Below are 17,702 nucleotides of genomic sequence, written 5' to 3'. Positions count from 1 at the left end.
CCTCTGCATTTGAAACAAATTCTGGCTCCAACAGAAAGCACAGCACCCCAGGCTGTCAGTTCACCCACTTTCTCAGTTGTAGATAGAACATGCTTACTTTGGACTCACTTTTTGTATTGCTGAACATTCATACATTGTGGGTCCACCAGAATTCTGTGCTCCTGGGGCATCCCAAACACTATATGCAAATGAGGTGACCCGAAAGGTGGGCACACATTTTGTGCTAATCTCCTCTGCTCACACACATGCTCCACTGTTCCATCAAAGTTCACTTACAAAATACAAGTTGAAAGAGATAACTGTTAATTTCAAAACACCACCAAAAGCATTAAATCAAAGGCAGGGCCCTTCTGATCACAGGTCTACACAGGTTGTACATCCATGAATCCAGCCGGACATACTGCCTTGGTTTTTTGGCCAAGGTACTCTCCGGTGCACTCAGCAGCCTATAACACCTGCTTATCTAATTAATGAAATTAAAATTCACCATGCTTCGGGGCAAAGAGCAGGACATGTACACACTGAGTTCTACACAAAGAGAGATTAGAACAAACTTACTAAATAAAAGAGCTAACCACAATGATCTGATATTCACATGACATTAAATGACTATTTCACCAAAATCTCACTTTATAATTTACGGATAAACCTGGTAGTGGAAGAGAGATTAGGAAGCAGCAAAGAAGGAAAAAACTTGCTCACTGGTTATTTCAGACGCAGTTCCCGAGATTGACTGGGACACTAATTGGAGAATCATTAAACGAGAAGGCACAGTCTTACATATATCAAAGGTCTGTTTTCTTTCTGGTTGACAAAATGAACAATTCCAGGAATCATGCTGAACACTGTAATCTGATAATTAAGGAAGGGCTCAGTGGAGCAAGGAAAGGAAACAGGAAAATTAAATTTAAAAAGAAGCTGTTGAAGAGCCAGGCACCAGCTGACATAAAATCATCTGTTGAAGATGTTCTTAAAGAGAAACTGAAAATGCTCTTCATAAATAAGGTTTAGTGGCATCAAAAAAAAGAGAAGCTTTTCTGTAAAATAATACTAAGGCTGTCAAGGCAATGCATTTCTTAACCAAGCAAGTTAATACTGTTTTTGTGTACTGCTTGCTTTAAAATGGGTGAGGTCAGGGCTTCCCTGGTGGTGCAGTGGTTAAGAATCCGCCTGCCAATTCAGGGGACATGGATTCGAGCCCTGGTCTGGGAAGATCCCACATGCCACGGAGCAACTAAGCCCGTGCGCCACAACTACTGAGTCTGCACTCTAGAGCCCACAAGCCCCAACTACTGAGCCCACATGCCACAACTACTGAAGCCCACGCACCTAGAGCCCGTGCTCCACAACAAGAGAAGCCACCGCAATGAGAAACCCGCGCACTGCAACAAAGAGTAGCCCCCGCTCATCGCAACTAGAGAAAGCCCGCGCACAGCAACGAAGACCTAACACAGCCAAAAATAAATAACTTATTTTTAAAAAAAAGAAAATAAAAAGGGTGAGGTCAGCCTTATAATATGATCAAAACAAGTGCAGTTGAAGTGAAATGTTTATGCACATTCTGTTGCCATCTACATACACAAAGTGACCCTCATATCAATACATCAGGGAAGCAAGATTAACCAGAAGATTTTTGCTAGACACTGATTTGGCATAATTTCTACCTCAGTTTGCCTAGTTTCCTGGTTTTCCACAAAAAAGCCAGATCTTATGGCCTCCCTCTTAACAAACCATTTTAACTTGAGCAAGATTCTATTACCCATGCCTTCCAGTGTGGTTCAATCTCCAATATTCATATGTGGAGCAATCTCCATTGGCCAAATGGCACCTGCTGGGGTTACAAATTGGACACCACCATATGTCTCTCACTGTATTTCCATTGCCATCATCCAGATTAGAGCTCTGGGTTCAGATAATCCAAATCCCAAATCATTCCAAACATTGTTGCTTTGGACCACCCAACTCTCAGTTCTGCGATCATTCTTTATCAACTCATGTGTTTTCCTCAGCTCTTCAATCCACAAACTAAGAAGGTTGTCTCCATCTAATAATGGCTTATCCTATTGCTATTGGCACCAAGTTGTCAAGAAATCAACATATCTTTAACTTGAGTTCATCTGAGATACTAAATGAGTCTCAGGGTCACTCAAATGGGGCATCCTAGCATCTGTGCCTAACCCAAACTCTAGATTTGGGGAGCACTGCTGTTCCCCATCAATGGTGCTTGTGTAGTCAACTTCTGTGCCCTCGGTTCCCACTGTAGGTTGGGAGGAGGAAAAAGAGTGCAAATGTAAGAATTAAGAAGTATTAAGAAAGTTCTTTATCTCAAAAATTACCCCAATCCAGGTGCCAAAATATTTGCAATATCTTCATTAATAACTCAATTCAAGATAAACCCTTTTAGCACCAACCAAAGAAGACACAATGGGTAACTCTATATGTAATAAAGATAAATAAAGCACAGCTCCTGCCCTGGAGGAGCTCACAGTCCAAGTAAAAGAAATAAGATATACTATATTATGGTTATTTTATAGATGTAGATAAAGGACACATTTATGAAGTGTTATGAGGATACAGACTGAAGATCGTTTTCTTTCAGTTAATCATTGCTCTCTTCCAGACATTATTTTATTCAAATTATTCCAAGTAGCAGTACATCATTTATTAGATCTATCAGTACCTTATCTCTTCCCCAAGCAAAAAGTATCAGGAAAATACTCATTAATGCATTCATTCATGCATTCAACATTTGTAAATCACCAAAACTATGGCAGATACTGTGCAGGATGAAAAGTTCTATCAGGCATAGTTACTGTCTTCAAAGGAACATGTGTTACCACCTATTCCTTGATGTTGAGAAATTAAGTCGGGACTTTTGCAACTTTGAGTTTAATAGCTGCACTTTCAATATTTCAGGATTTTAATATCCACATTCCATTGTACAACAAATTCTTATAGGTACAGACCTACCTTACACCTTTTATTCCATTGAGGTGTCACTCGTGTTCATTCCTACCGTAACATTTTTTTTTTTAAAGAAAAAGATTAACTGCTTATACCTGTATTTCACAGAATAGAGTCACAGCTACTTATACCAGAAAGAATCACTTGGGTACTTACAAAATACAGAAAACCTGACTCAGAATCTCTGAAGTTGAAGGCCAGAAATCTACATTTTCAGTAAGCACAGATTATTCTGGTTAACACTAAAGTTTGAGCACTACTATGCTAGACACATTTACCTTTGCCTTATACCCTTGAGGATTTAGATCATTCCCCTTTTTAAGTAATGTTCTGCCTCCTGCGTTCATTTTCATTCAGAATATAATGATTAAGCAACTTCTATAGATATGAGAATAAAATTAACTCATAATGTGGCTACAAGGCCCTGCAGATCTGACCTCTGCCTGCCTTTCCAAACCCATCCCTTACTAAGGTCAGCTGTGCTCTAGCCACAATCTGTCTTCCTCTTTCTTCATTGTGTCAAGCTCTTCCCCAACAAATGAGTTTATACCATGTCATGTCTAAAGCCTACAAGGTTCTTCCCCATACTCTTTGCCTAGATAACTATTTTTCATTCTTCATATCTCAGCTGAAATATCCTTTCCATAGAGAGATTTTCCCTAACCACTCAAAGTTACTTAGGTCTCACCTAATATTCTTCTTTAATAGATCCCCGTTCCTTTCTATCAGGGCGTATATCACAATTTATTATTAACAATTGCATATGTTTTGCTTGATGTACGTTTCTTCTGCCATTCCAAGCTGCTTCACAGTGGGGACCATTATCTTTTCATTTCACGAATGAATATCATCTCCTAGCAAAATGCCTGATCCAGAGTAGATATCTAATAAACACTTGAATGAATAAGCAAAATAAGTAAACAGTAATTACCTTCATTCAAGTGAAGATACGAAAAAGAGCACTGCATATATTAAATAATATATAACAGTTAATTAATCAATTATATGCAAGTCATAAAATGGTATAAGAATTCAGAGGGCAAAGAGATCAATGTTCACTGAAGTGGTCAGGAAAGACTTAGTAGGTAAAACAGAACTTTAGCTGGGCCCGAGATAGTAATTAAAATAGGTAAAGAGGAGAAGAAAGGTCTCATAGAAAAGAGTTCAGAGGCTGCGGCTCTTGTGGCTGCCGAGAGAGGCAGGAAGATGCTCATGGGTGTGGACCTGCCGTGGGTCTTTTAAGAACCGCCGTGAGGAGGACAGGCTCTTGGTGCTCCAGCCAGGCATCAGGGCTGTGCCTCTGAGAGAGGGACTTGGGAGAGCCAAGTTCAGGACACTGGTCCACAAGAGACCTCCCAGCTCCACGTAATATCAAACGACGAAAATCTCCCACAGATCTCCATCTCAATGCCGAAACCCAGCTCCACTCAATGACCAGCAAGCTACAGTGCTGGACACCATATGCCAAAAAACTAGGAAGACAGGAACACAACCCCATCCATTAGCACAGAGGCTGCCTAAAATCATAATAAGGCCATAGACACCCCAAAACACACCATCAGACATAGACCTGCCCACCAGAAAGACAAGATCCAGCCTCATCCACTAAAACACAGGCACTATTCCCCTCCACCAGGAAGCCTTCACAACCCACTGAACCAACCTTACCCACTGGGGACAGACACCAAAAACAACGGGAACTATGAACATGCAGCCTGCAAAAAGGAAACCCCAAACACAGTAAGTTAAGCAAAATGAGAAGACAGAGAAACACACAGCAGATGAAGGAGCAAGGCAAAAACCCACCAGACCTAACAAAAGAAGAGGAAATAGGCAATCTACCTGAAAAAGAATTCAGAATAATGATAGTAAAGATGATCCAAAATCTTGGAAATAGAATGGAGAAAATACAAGAAACGTTTAACAAGGACCTAGAAGAACTAAAGAGCAAACAAACAGTGATGAACAACACAATAAATGAAATTAAAAATTCTCTAGAAGGAATCAATAGCAGAATAACTGAGGCAGAAGAATGGATAAGTGACCTGGAAGATAAACTAGTGGAAATAACTACTGCAGAGGAGAATAAAGAAAAAAGAATGAAAAGAATTGAGGACAGTCTCAGAGACCTCTGGGACAACATTAAATGCACCAACATTCGAATTATAGGGGTCCCAGAAGAATAAGAGAAAAAGAAAGGGACTGAGAAAATATTTGAAGAAATTATAGTTGAAAACTTCCCCAATATGGGAAAGGAAATAGTTAATCAAGTCCAGGAAGCAGAGAGTCCCATACAGGATAAATACAAGGAGAAACACGCCAAGACACATATTAATCAAACTATCAAAAATTAAATACAAAGAAAAAATATTAAAAGCAGCAAGGGAAAAACAACAAATAACATACAAGGGAATCCCCATAAGGTTAACAGCTGATCTTTCAGCAGAAACTCTGTAAGCCAGAAGGGAGTGGCAGGACATATTTAAAGTGATGAAGGAGAAAAACCTACAGCCAAGATTACTCTACCCAGCAAGGATCTCATTCAGATTTGACAGAGAAATTAAAACCTTTACAGACAAGCAAAAGCTAAGAGAATTCAGCACCACCAAATCAGCTTTACAACAAATGCTAAAGGAACTTCTCTAGGCAGGACACACAAGAGAAGGAAAAGACCTGCAATAACAAACCCAAAACAATTAAGAAAATGGTAATAGGAACATACATATCAATAATTACCCTAAATATAAATGGATTAAATGCTCCAACCAAAAGACACAGATTGGCTGAATGGATACAAAAACAAGACCCGTATATATGCTGTCTACAAGAGACCCACTTCAGACCTAGAGACACATACAGACTGAAAGTGAGGGGATGGAAAAAGATATTCCATGCAAATGGAAATCAAAAGAAAGCTGGAGTAGCAATTCTCATACCAGACAAAATAGACTTTAAAATGAAGACCATTACAAGAGACAAAGAAGGACACTACATAATGATCAAGGGATCAATCCAAGAAGAAGATATAACATATGTAAATATTTATGCACCCAACATAGGAGCACCTCAATACATAAGGCAAATACTAACAGCCACAAAAGGGGAAATCAACAGTAACACAATCATAGTAGGGGACTTTAACACCCCACTTTCACCAATGGACAGATCATCAAAAATGAAAATAAATAAGGAAACACAAGCTTTAAATGATACATTAAACAAGATGGACTTAATTGACATTTATAGGACATTCCATCCAAAAACAAAAGAATACACATTCTTCTCAAGTGCTCATGGAACATTCTCCAGGATAGATTATATCCTGGGTCACAAATCAAGCCTTGGTAAATTTAAGAAAATTGAAATTGTATCAAGTACCTTTTGCAACCACAACACTATGAGACTAGATATCAATTACAGGAAAAGATCTGTAAGAAATACAAACACATGGAGGCTAAACAACACACTACTTATTAACCAAGAGATCACTAAAGAAATCAAAGAGGAAATCAAAAAATACTTAGAAACTAATGACAATGAAAACACGATGACCCAAAACCTATGGGATGCAGGAAAAGCAGTTCTAAGAGGGAAGTTTACAGCAATACAATCCTACCTTAAGAAACAAGAAACAACTCAAATAAATAACCTAACCTTACACCTAAAGCAATTAGAGAAAGAAGAATGAAAAACCCCAAAGTTAGCAGAAGAAAAGAAATCACAAAGATCAGATCAGAAATAATGAAAAAGAAATGAAGGAAATGATAGCAAAGATCAATAAAACTAAAAACTGGTTCTTTGAGAAGATAAACAAAATTGATAAACCATTAGCCAGACTCGTCAAGAAAAAAAGGGAGAAGACTCAAATCAATAGAATTGATAATGAAAAAGGAGAAGTAACAACTGACACTGCAGAAATACAAAGGATCATGAGAGATTACTGCAAGCAACTATATGCCAATAAAATGGACAACCTGGGAGAAATGGACAAATTCTTAGAAATGCACAACTTTCTGAGACTGAACCAGAGAGAAATAGAAAATATGAACAGACCAATCACAAGCACTGAAATTGAAACTGTGATTCAAAATCTTCCAACAAACAAAAGCCTAGGACCAGATGGCTTCACAGGCGAATTCTATCAAACGTTTAGAGAAGAGCTAACATCTATCCTTCTCAAACTCTTCAAAACTATAGCAGAGGGAGGAACACTCCCAAACTCATTCTACAAGGCCACCATCAGTCTGATACCAAAACCAGACAAAGATGTCACAAAGAAAGAAAACTACAGGCCAATATCACTGATGAACATAGATGCAAAAATCCTCAACAAAATACTCGCAAACAGAATCCAACAGCACATTAAAAGGATCATACACCATGATCAAGTGGGGTTTATCCCAGGAATGCAAGGATTCTTCAATATATGCAAATCAATCAATGTGATACACCATATTAACAAATTGAAGGAGAAAAACCATATGATCATCTCAATAGATGCAGAGAAAGCTTTCGACAAAATTCAACACCCATTTATGATAAAAGCCCTGCAGAAAGTAGGCATAGAGGGAACTTTCCTCAACATAATAAAGGCCATATATGACAAACCCACAGCCAACATTGTCCTCAGTGGTGAAAAACTGAATCCATTTCCACTAAGATCAGGAACAAGACAAGGTTGCCCACTCTCACCACTATTATCCAACATAGTTTTGGAAGTGTTAGCCACAGCAATCAGAGAAGACAAAGAAATAAAAGGAATCCAAATCGGAAAAGAAGAAGTAAAGCTGTCACTATTTGCAGATGACATGATACTATACATAGAGAATCCTAAAGAGGCTACCAGAAAACTCCTAGAGCTAATCAATGAATTTGGTAAAGTAGCAGGATACAAAATTAATGCACAGAAATCTCTTGCATTTCTATACACTAGTGACGAAAAATCTGAAAGTGAAATTAAGAAAACACTCCCGTTTACCATTGCAACAAAAAGAATAAGATATCTAGGAATAAACCTACCTAAGGAGACAAAAGACCTGTATGCAGAAAATTATAAGACACTGATGAAAGAAATTAAAGATGATACAAATAGATGGAGAGATATACCATGTTCCTGGATTGGAAGAATCAACATTGTGAAAATGACTCTACTACCCAAAGCAATCTACAGATTCAATGCAATCCCTATCAAACTACCACTGGCATTTTTCACAGAACTAGAACAAAAAATTTCACAATTTGTATGGGAGCACAAAAGACCCCGAATAGCCAAAGCAATCTTGAGAACGAAAAATGGAGCTGGGGGAATCAGGCTCCCTGACTTCAGACTATACTACAAAGCTTCAGTAATCAAGACAGTTTGGTACTGGCACAAAAACAGAAATATAGATCAATGGAACAGGATAGAAAGCCCAGAGATAAACCCATGCACATATGGTCACCTTATCTTTGATAAAGGAGGCAAGCATATACAGTGGAGAAAAGACAGCCTCTTCAATAAGTGGTGCTGGGAAAATTGGACAGGTACATGTAAAAGTATGAAATTAGAACACTCCCTGACACCATGCACAAAAATAAACTCCAAATGGATTAAAGACCTAAGTGTAAGGCCAGACACTATCAAACTCTTAGAGGAAAACATAGGCAGAACAATCTATGACATACATCACAGCAAGATTCTTTTTGACCCAGCTCCCAGAGAAATGGAAATAAGAACACAAATAAACAAATGGGACCTAATGAAACTTAAAAGCTTTTGCACAGCAAAGGAAACCATAAACAAGACCAAAAGACAACCCTTAGAATGGGAGAAAATATTTGCAAATGAAGCAACTGACAAAGGATTAATCTCCAAGATTTACAAGCAGCTCATGCAGCTCAATAACAAAAAAACGAACAACCCAATCCAAAAATGGGCAGAAGACCTAAATAGACATTTCTCCAAAGAAGATATACAGATGGCCTACAGACACATGAAAGAATGCTCAACATCATTAATCATTAGAGAAATGCAAATCAAAACTACAATGAGATATCATCTCACACCGGTCAGAATGGCCATCATCAAAAAATCTAGAAACAATAAATGCTGGAGAGGGTGTGGAGGAAAGGGAACACTCTTGCACTGTTGGTGGGAATGTAAATTGATACAGCCACTATGGAGAACAGTATGGAGGTTCCTTAAAAAACTACAAATGGAACTACCATACGACCCAGCAATCCCACTACTGGGCATATACCCTGAGAAAACCATAGGTCAAAAAGTGTCATGTACCACAATGTTCATTGCAGCTCTATTTACAATAGCCAGGACCTGGAAGCAACCTAAATGTCCATCGACAGACGAATGGATAAAGAAGATGTGGCACATATATACAATGGAATATTACTCAGCCATAAAAAGAAATGAAATGGAGGTATTTGTAATGAGGTGGATGGAGTTAGAGTCTGTCATACAGAGTGAAGTAAGTCAGAAAGAGAAAAACAAATACAGTATGCTAACACATATATACGGAATCTAAGGAAAAAAAAAAAAGGCCATGAAGAACCTAGTGGCAAGACGGGAATAAAGACACAGACCTACTAGAGAATGGACTTGAGGATATGGGGAGGGGGTGGGGTGAGATGTGACAGGGTAAGAGAGTGTCATGGACATATATACACTACCAAATGTAAAATAGATAGCTAGTGGGAAGCAGCCGCATAGCACAGGGAGATCAGCTCGGTGCTTTGTGACCATCTAGAGGGGTGGGATGGGGAGGGTGGGAGGGAGGGAGATGCAAGAGGGAAGAGAAATGGGAACATATAGTATATGTATAACTGATTCACTTTGTTATAAGGCAGAAGCTAACACACTATTGTAAGGCAATTATACTTCAATAAAGATGTTAAAAAATAAATAAAAAAAAAAAAAAAAAAAAAGAGTCATGTACCAAAATGTTCATTGCAGCTCTATTTACAATAGCCAGGACATGGAAGCAACCTTAGTGTCCATCGACAGATGAATGGATAAAGAAGATGTGGCACATATATACAATGGAATATTACTCAACCATAAAAGGAAACGAAATTGAGTTATTTGTAGTGAGGTGGATGGACCTAGAGTCTGTCACACAGAGTGAAGTAAGTCAGAAAGAGAAAAACAAATACCGTATGCTAACACATATATATGGAATCTAAAAAAAAAAAAAAAAATGGTCGTGAAGAACCTAGGGGCAAGATGGGAATAAAGACACAGACCTACTAGAGAATGGACTTGAGGATACGGGAGGGAGAAGGGTAAGCTGGGACCAAGTGAGAGAGTGGCATGGACATATATATACTACCAAACGTAAAATAGATAGCTAGTGGGAAGCAACCACATAGCACAGGGAGATCAGCTCGGTGCTTTGTGACCACCTAGCGGGGTGGGATAGGGAGTGTGGGAGGGAACAAGATGCAAGAGGGAAGAGATATGGGGACATATGTATATGTATAACTGATTCACTTTGTTATAAAGCAGAAACTAACACACCATTGTAAAGCAATTATACTCCAATAAAGATGTTAAAAAAAGAAAAAAAGAGTTCAGAGGCCAGAAACACAGAATGTCCAAGTTAAATTAGCCCAAGATTTATTCCAATTCAGCACATTCTGCTTATAGATAAATGTGGTGAGAAAATTTTTGATTGTGATTGATTCTCTTGCCCTTGTAGAAATGATCCACAGAAAAGCAATATTCTAAATTTCTCAGTGGTTTTATTGATCCCACCACCAATCCCCAGAAATAATAACTCGTGTTACTCAAAGTATAAAGAGAGGTTAAAAGAGCATCAAAATGTGACCAGATATCCAAGCTGATATTATGAAACTTGACAGAAGTGATGTAAATATTGAAACAAACCACATCCAATTTATCAGGGAGTTAAATCAGAACATGAAGTTGCTGATTCCTCTAATACAAACCAGGATTCTGCATGTCAGTCTCCCCTGAACTTGAAAAATGTCAGTACGCTTTCTACTTTTATTTCTGCTCAAATTGTTTTCCCTTGTTTACAAAATGCATCCCCCACCCCCAAATCTTTAAAGCATTTTCACCTAAAGTCCTACTCTGCTGAACAGTCTGAACTTAGAGAGATGCAAATATGACTTTTTTTCTGTTTTTTTTTTTTTTGCCAAACATCTTTTGAAAGCTCCCCCTTCATGTAACAATGTTGTCACTTCGAAACTTTAAAAGAAGCCTCTTGAGTTGTTACTGTGTGTCCTTTTCTTAGACTTCTACCATATTAACGTAAGTAATTTGGTCTTGCCTGAACTTTGTAAACAATCAGAACTCTGGTTTAAAAAAAAAAAAAAATGAAATCACTGTTTTTAGGAGTTGAACACGGTGATCTCTAAGAGGATAAAAACAAATGAGGTATCCTTCAATCTCCCTGACTTTTGGCCTGGAGGAACACTGTGGACTGCAGCACATGGAAGGGGAACCCAAGCACAGTTTGGGGGTTTCATTGAGCTCAGGCAGAAATCAGGGCTTGGGTTTGCTGAGGCAGCTGCGATTTTTCAGGCAAAATACAGAGAGGAGTGAGAATACAGAGAAAGAACTCCAGAAACATCTAAGGTGGTTTTTCTAGTCTGTTTTTGAATATTAAGCTATCAGGCATAGGATGAAATTCCAAAGACCAAGCAAAGAGCTAATGGAGAGCTGTAAGATGAATAATTCCCAGAGAGCAAACTGGACTAGAAGGTACCAATTAGCCATAGTGGAGAGACTTGATCCAATAATCAGAGCAGATAAGAGAGACTTCAGAAGATTTGCACCTTACAAGTAAGGCTAAACTAGGTGTAAAGAATACACTAGATATATATGAAAAATTCACTGGATAGGCAAAATAGGAGATATACACTGATGGAAAAAATCAGTAATTGTGAAGACATAGCAATAAAAAATATTCAAACTGAAACAGAGAGAGAAAGTGACCAAAGAAAAAATGAACAAAGCCACAGTGACTTACGGGACAATTTAAAGTGGTCTGACAGATGTGTAATTTAAATGACAAAAGGTGGAATCAGCAGAAAAAACTATGTAAAGAGATAATGTCCAAAGATTTTCCATATTTGATGAAAACTATAAACCCATAGATCTGGGAAATTCAATGACTCAAAAGCAAGAAGAAAGTAAAGTATGATGTAGCCACACGAAGGCATGCATAATCAAAAAAAGAAAACCTTAAAAGTGATCATAGAAAAGAAAGACTTAATTAAATACATATGAAAAACACAAGAATGATCAGAGCCTTGTTCAAAAACAATGCTATCCATAAGAAATATAATTTCTTTAGAGTACTAAAAACATGGTTACTGTAGAATTTTATACTCAGAAAAAAAAAGGAAGATAAAAAATGTCATTTTCAGACCAAAAAAAGCTGAAAAAAAATGTGCTACCAGCAAATAGGCACTACAAGAAATGGTAAAGAAAGTTCTTCAGGCAGAAGAAAAATGGTACCAAATGACAACTTTGATCTGCATAAAGCATCAAGAGCTTCTGAAATGGTAATTATGTGTGTAAATATAAATGAAATCCACATTTTAAAATTTCTTTAAAAGATAACATGATGAAGGAATAATAACTTATTACAGAAATATTACATAGGTAGAAATAAAATGTATTTCAACAACAGCATAAAAGATAGAAGAGGAATTAGGGGCAAACTTGCTAAGATTCTGACACTGTATCTGAAGGGGTATCATATTTTTTTGAGGGTGACTCTGATAGGATAAAGGAGCTTATTGTTAACTCTACAACCACCAATAAAAAATAAACAAAGAGCTATAACTTATACTTCAGTAATGCATATAAAATGAAAGACAAAAAATAATCCAAGAGAAGGCAAGAACCAAGGGACAAAGGAACAACCACAGCAAAAATGGTACAAATAGAAAATGAATATTATTTGGCACTTAAACTCAACTATATAATATTTTACATTAAATATACATGAACCAAACACAATAATCAAAGTAGAAATTATTAGACTGAATCAAAATCAAAACCAAAATATACATCAGTCTATAGAAATGCTCTTTAAATATAAAGATATATATAAACTAAAAGTAAAAGGATGAACAAAGAGAACTACAAAAATGCTAATCAAAGGAAGCTGGGAGTGGTTATATTAATATTAGACAAAGTGGTTTTCAGGACAAGAAATTTACCAGGGATAGAAAAGGAAATTTCTTAGTAATAAGAGGGGCAATTCATTACAAAGACATACTAATATAAATATGCTTATCCTTTTCTGAATGGTGACTTCGACACTCTTTGCTCAGGAATTATTAGAAATAATAATTTAAAAATAATTAAGTACAAAGAAGAACTGAATCACACTATCAACTAACCTGATTTAATTGGCATTCATAGAACAGCACTTTCCAATTATATTTCAAGTGCAAATGGAATACTCACCAAAATAGATAGATCATCTGTTGGGCCCTAAAAGCAGTCTCAGTAAATATAGAAAGACTGCATTCAAACAGATTAGATTCTCTAACTACAACATAATTATGTTAGAAACCTTTTTGTTTTTGAGTTTCATGGAATATTGCCAAATATTTTGAATATTAACAACACTCTCCTAGGTTACCCATGGATCAAAGAAGTCATAAGATACTAGAAAATATTTTGAACAAATGATGATGAAAGAAAACATATAAAAAAAATTGTGAGATACAAATAAAGTAGTACTTAGAGGGAAATATATAGCTTTAAACATTTATATTAAAATAAAGATCTAAAATAAATTATCTAAGCATCAATCTTAAAAAGCTTGCAAAAGAAGAGCAAATTAAGGAAATATAAATCAAATAAATCAATAAAAGAACAAGGAAAAATTAATGAAATCAAAGGTTATTCTTTAGAAAAATCATTTAAATTGATAAACCTCTACCTAGATTAATCAAGAAAAAAGAAAGCATAAATGACGTATAGCAGGAATACAAGAGGGCATATCAATACAGATCCTACAGAAATTAAAAGGATACTTTGAACATCTTTATGCCAGTTTAAACAAAATAAAGTCCTTGAAAGACATAAACTACCAAAATTGAAATAAGATATAGTAAGCATAAATAGCTATATGTCAAGAATTTGAAAGGATAATTAAAATCTCTCCACAGGGAAACTTCAGGTCAGGATAATTTCATTGTTGCAGTCTGTAAAATATTTATACCAAAAAAAAAAAAAAAAAGCCAATCCTACACAAATTATTTTAGAAAATAGAGAAGGATGATACACTTCCCAAATCATCCCACGAAGTCAGAAGTACTCCAGTGCCAAAACTAGATAAGAACTTTACAAGAAAAGAAACCTACAAAGTCACTATCCCTCATGAACACAAATGCAAAAATCCTTAACGAAGTATCAAATTGAACCCACAATATATGTAAAAAAAAAAAAAAAATTATGACCAAGGGGCATTTATTCCAGGAATTTGAGGATGTTTTAGCAATTGAAAACTAATGTTATTCCCTATCTTAACAGAATAAAGGGAGAAAACATGATTATCTCAATAGATGTATGTGATTATACTGGACAACCACTTATATAAATTTATTAGCAAATTAAGAATGAAGGAAAATTCAATCTGACCAAAGGCATCTATGAAAAATCTGCAGTTGATGCCATACTTAATAGTGAAAGACTGTTTCCCCTGCTAAGTTTGGGAGTAAGGCAAGTGAAACTCTGCTTGGCTAAAGGGTACAAACTTCCAGTTATAAGATGAATAAGTTCTGGGGATCTAATGTATGGCAGGGCAATTATAATTAATAATACTGTATTTTATGCTTGAAAGTTGCTAAGAGTAGATTTTATATGTTCTCACCACAGAAAAGAAATGGTAATTACGTGACATGATAGAGGTGTTAGCTAATACTATGGTGGTAATCATTTTGCAATATATGTGTATCAAATCAATGGGTGTTAAACTTACAATGTTATATGTCAGTTATATATATAAATTATATAATGTTCCAATGTTATATGCCAATAAAGCTGGGGAGAAAGGAAGTCTGCTCTCAGCACTCTAATAAATATTCTACTGAAGGTTCTATCAACTATGATTATGCAAGAAGAGAAAAAATTAAAGCATATAGAATTGAAAGGAAAAAAATTAAACTGTCACTATTCTCAGGAACCAAGACTGTGTATATAGAAAAAAAAACTACAAAACAAGTACTTGAACTAAGTGCATTTACTAAGGTCTCAGTATATACGACTAAAATATAAGAATCAACTATAATTCTATACATTAGAGAATAAGATTTTTTAATGATACAACTTCCAATAGCATCCAAAAAATGAAGTATTTACAGATAATTTTCTACATGTCCAAAACCTATGTATTGAAAACTATAAAACATTGCTGAGAGATATCTTAAAAGACAAAATAAATGGAAAGACATACCAATTTAATGTATCAGTATAGTTAAGACTCAATATTGTTAAGATGTCAATTTTCCCAGTTAAAATACCAACAGTTCTATAGGAATTTACAAGCTGATATTTATATACACACGCACACACACACACCATATATATACATACACCTGACAAAGAACTTGTATCTAGATATTTAAAGAACTCTTACAATTCAAAATAATAAGACGAACTACCTAATTTAAAAATGGACAAAAGATTTTAGCAGGTGCTCACATGAAAATATGTGAAAGAACAATAAGAGCCTGAAAAAGTACTCAACATCATTACTCACCAGGGAAATGCAAATTAAAAATCACTGAGATAATGAAATTTAAAAGATTGATGACCACAGCTTCGACCCAGATCTGGGGGCTTCTACTCCAATAACTGGGGAGAAGACCCTGCACCAGACAGGGCTGTGACAACCACAGAGCAAAGAGGAGGCCCCACCCAACATCCAGTGCAGGCTCTGGTCACCACAACACCAATCACACCCCCTATCAAGGGGATAATGGCCAGCACACCCTGAGGAAAGATGTAGCAGGCATCCAAACCGAAAACAGCCCTCGCACCAAAAATACTAGACTCATGCAGACTACACAGGGATGCGCCCACATAAAAACAGCCCATCAAAACCACAGTGGAATGGGACAAACCAACATCAGGCACCTCTTGATACGACACACTGAGGATTCAACATCATTTCTGTGATATTCCTGCCAAAAAATGCATGACCTGAGTCTAATCTTGAGGAAACTTCAGATAAATTCAATTGAAAACGTTCTACAAAATAACTGTCCAGGACTTCAAAAATGTCAGTGTCATGAAAGACTAAAAATGACTGGAGAACTGCTCTTGATTAAACGACACAAAAGAGGTAATTAAATACAATGTGTAATCCTTCATTGGCTCTTGGATGATTAAAAATACAATGAAAAACATTATTGAAATAACTGGGGATATTTGAATAAGGACTCATATTAGGTAATAATATGAAATATAGTATCAGATCATAGAATTATATCAATTTTAAATTTCCCAAGTGTTATAACTCTACTGTAGCTATATTAGAGAATGCTCGTTTTTAGATGATACATGCTGAAGTCTTTAGGAATAAAATGTCACAATGTCTATAACTATCTCAAAAAAAAAAAAAAAAAACAACCACACAATGGAAAACTGTTTCTCCTAAATTCATAGAGTCACATAAATATACGTAAAATGAAGAAGCATGGGAACCACTCCCAATTAAAAGAACAAGAGAATTTCCCTGAAAGAAAAAACAATGAAATAAACCTCTCCGGTCTACTGCATGTTCAAAAAGCAGGTAATAACAATGCTGAAGGAATTCAGAAGGCTATTGATAGAAATGCAGATCACTGTAACAAGGAACTACAAACTATGAGGAGCCAACCAAAACTAGACAACTCAATTGCCAAGATGAAAACGAAGCTAAACGCAATAAATAGCAGAAAATAAATGCAGGAAAATGAATAAGTGATCTGGAAGATAGAATAATGGAAATCACCCAGTCAGAACAGCAGACAGAAAGACAAATGAAAAAAAAATATTAATGACATCAAATGCTGCTAAGGATGTGGAACAACTGGAACTTTCATATACTGCTGGTGGGAATATATAATGGCATTTTGGCAAACATTGTGACAGCTTCTTATAAAATTACCCATACACCTAACATACAGTGTTGCTATTCCAGTCTATTTACACAGACCCATGAAATTACTGTTCACACAAAGACTCATATGAATGTCTATGACAACTTCTTTCATAGTAGCCCCAAACTGGAAATGTAAATATCCACCAATAGGTAAATAATTCAATTGTAATACATTTATACAATGAAATACTGCTCAGCAATGGAAAGGAATGAATACTGATACAGGCAACACTGATGAAGATGAGAAACATTATGCTGAGCAAAAGACAGAACAAAAAAAGCATGTGCTATTTGACTTCATTTATATGAAGTTCTTGAAAAGAGAAAACTAATCTAAGTTGACAGAAAGCAAATCAGTGGTTGCCTAGGACCTACAGTGGAGTGCACAAAGGAACTTTCGTGGTGATAGACATATTTTATATGTTGATTGTGGTTGTGATTACATGGGTAGTAATTATATTTATCAAAACTTATCAAACTATGTATACATTTTAAATGGTGCATTTTATTGTACACATGTAAAATTTACCTCCATAATGTTGAATTTTTTAGCTTCTTAAAAATCCTTAGGGTTGGGAGGCTATCAGACCACCCCAGCACTCTCCTCCT

The sequence above is a fragment of the Balaenoptera borealis genome (assembly GCF_965194805.1).
Source record: "Balaenoptera borealis genome assembly, chromosome: 7".
NCBI classification, from domain to species: Eukaryota; Metazoa; Chordata; class Mammalia; order Artiodactyla; family Balaenopteridae; genus Balaenoptera; species Balaenoptera borealis.
The sequence above is the reverse complement of the archived record's forward strand: the minus strand, read 5'-3'. Positions refer to the sequence as shown.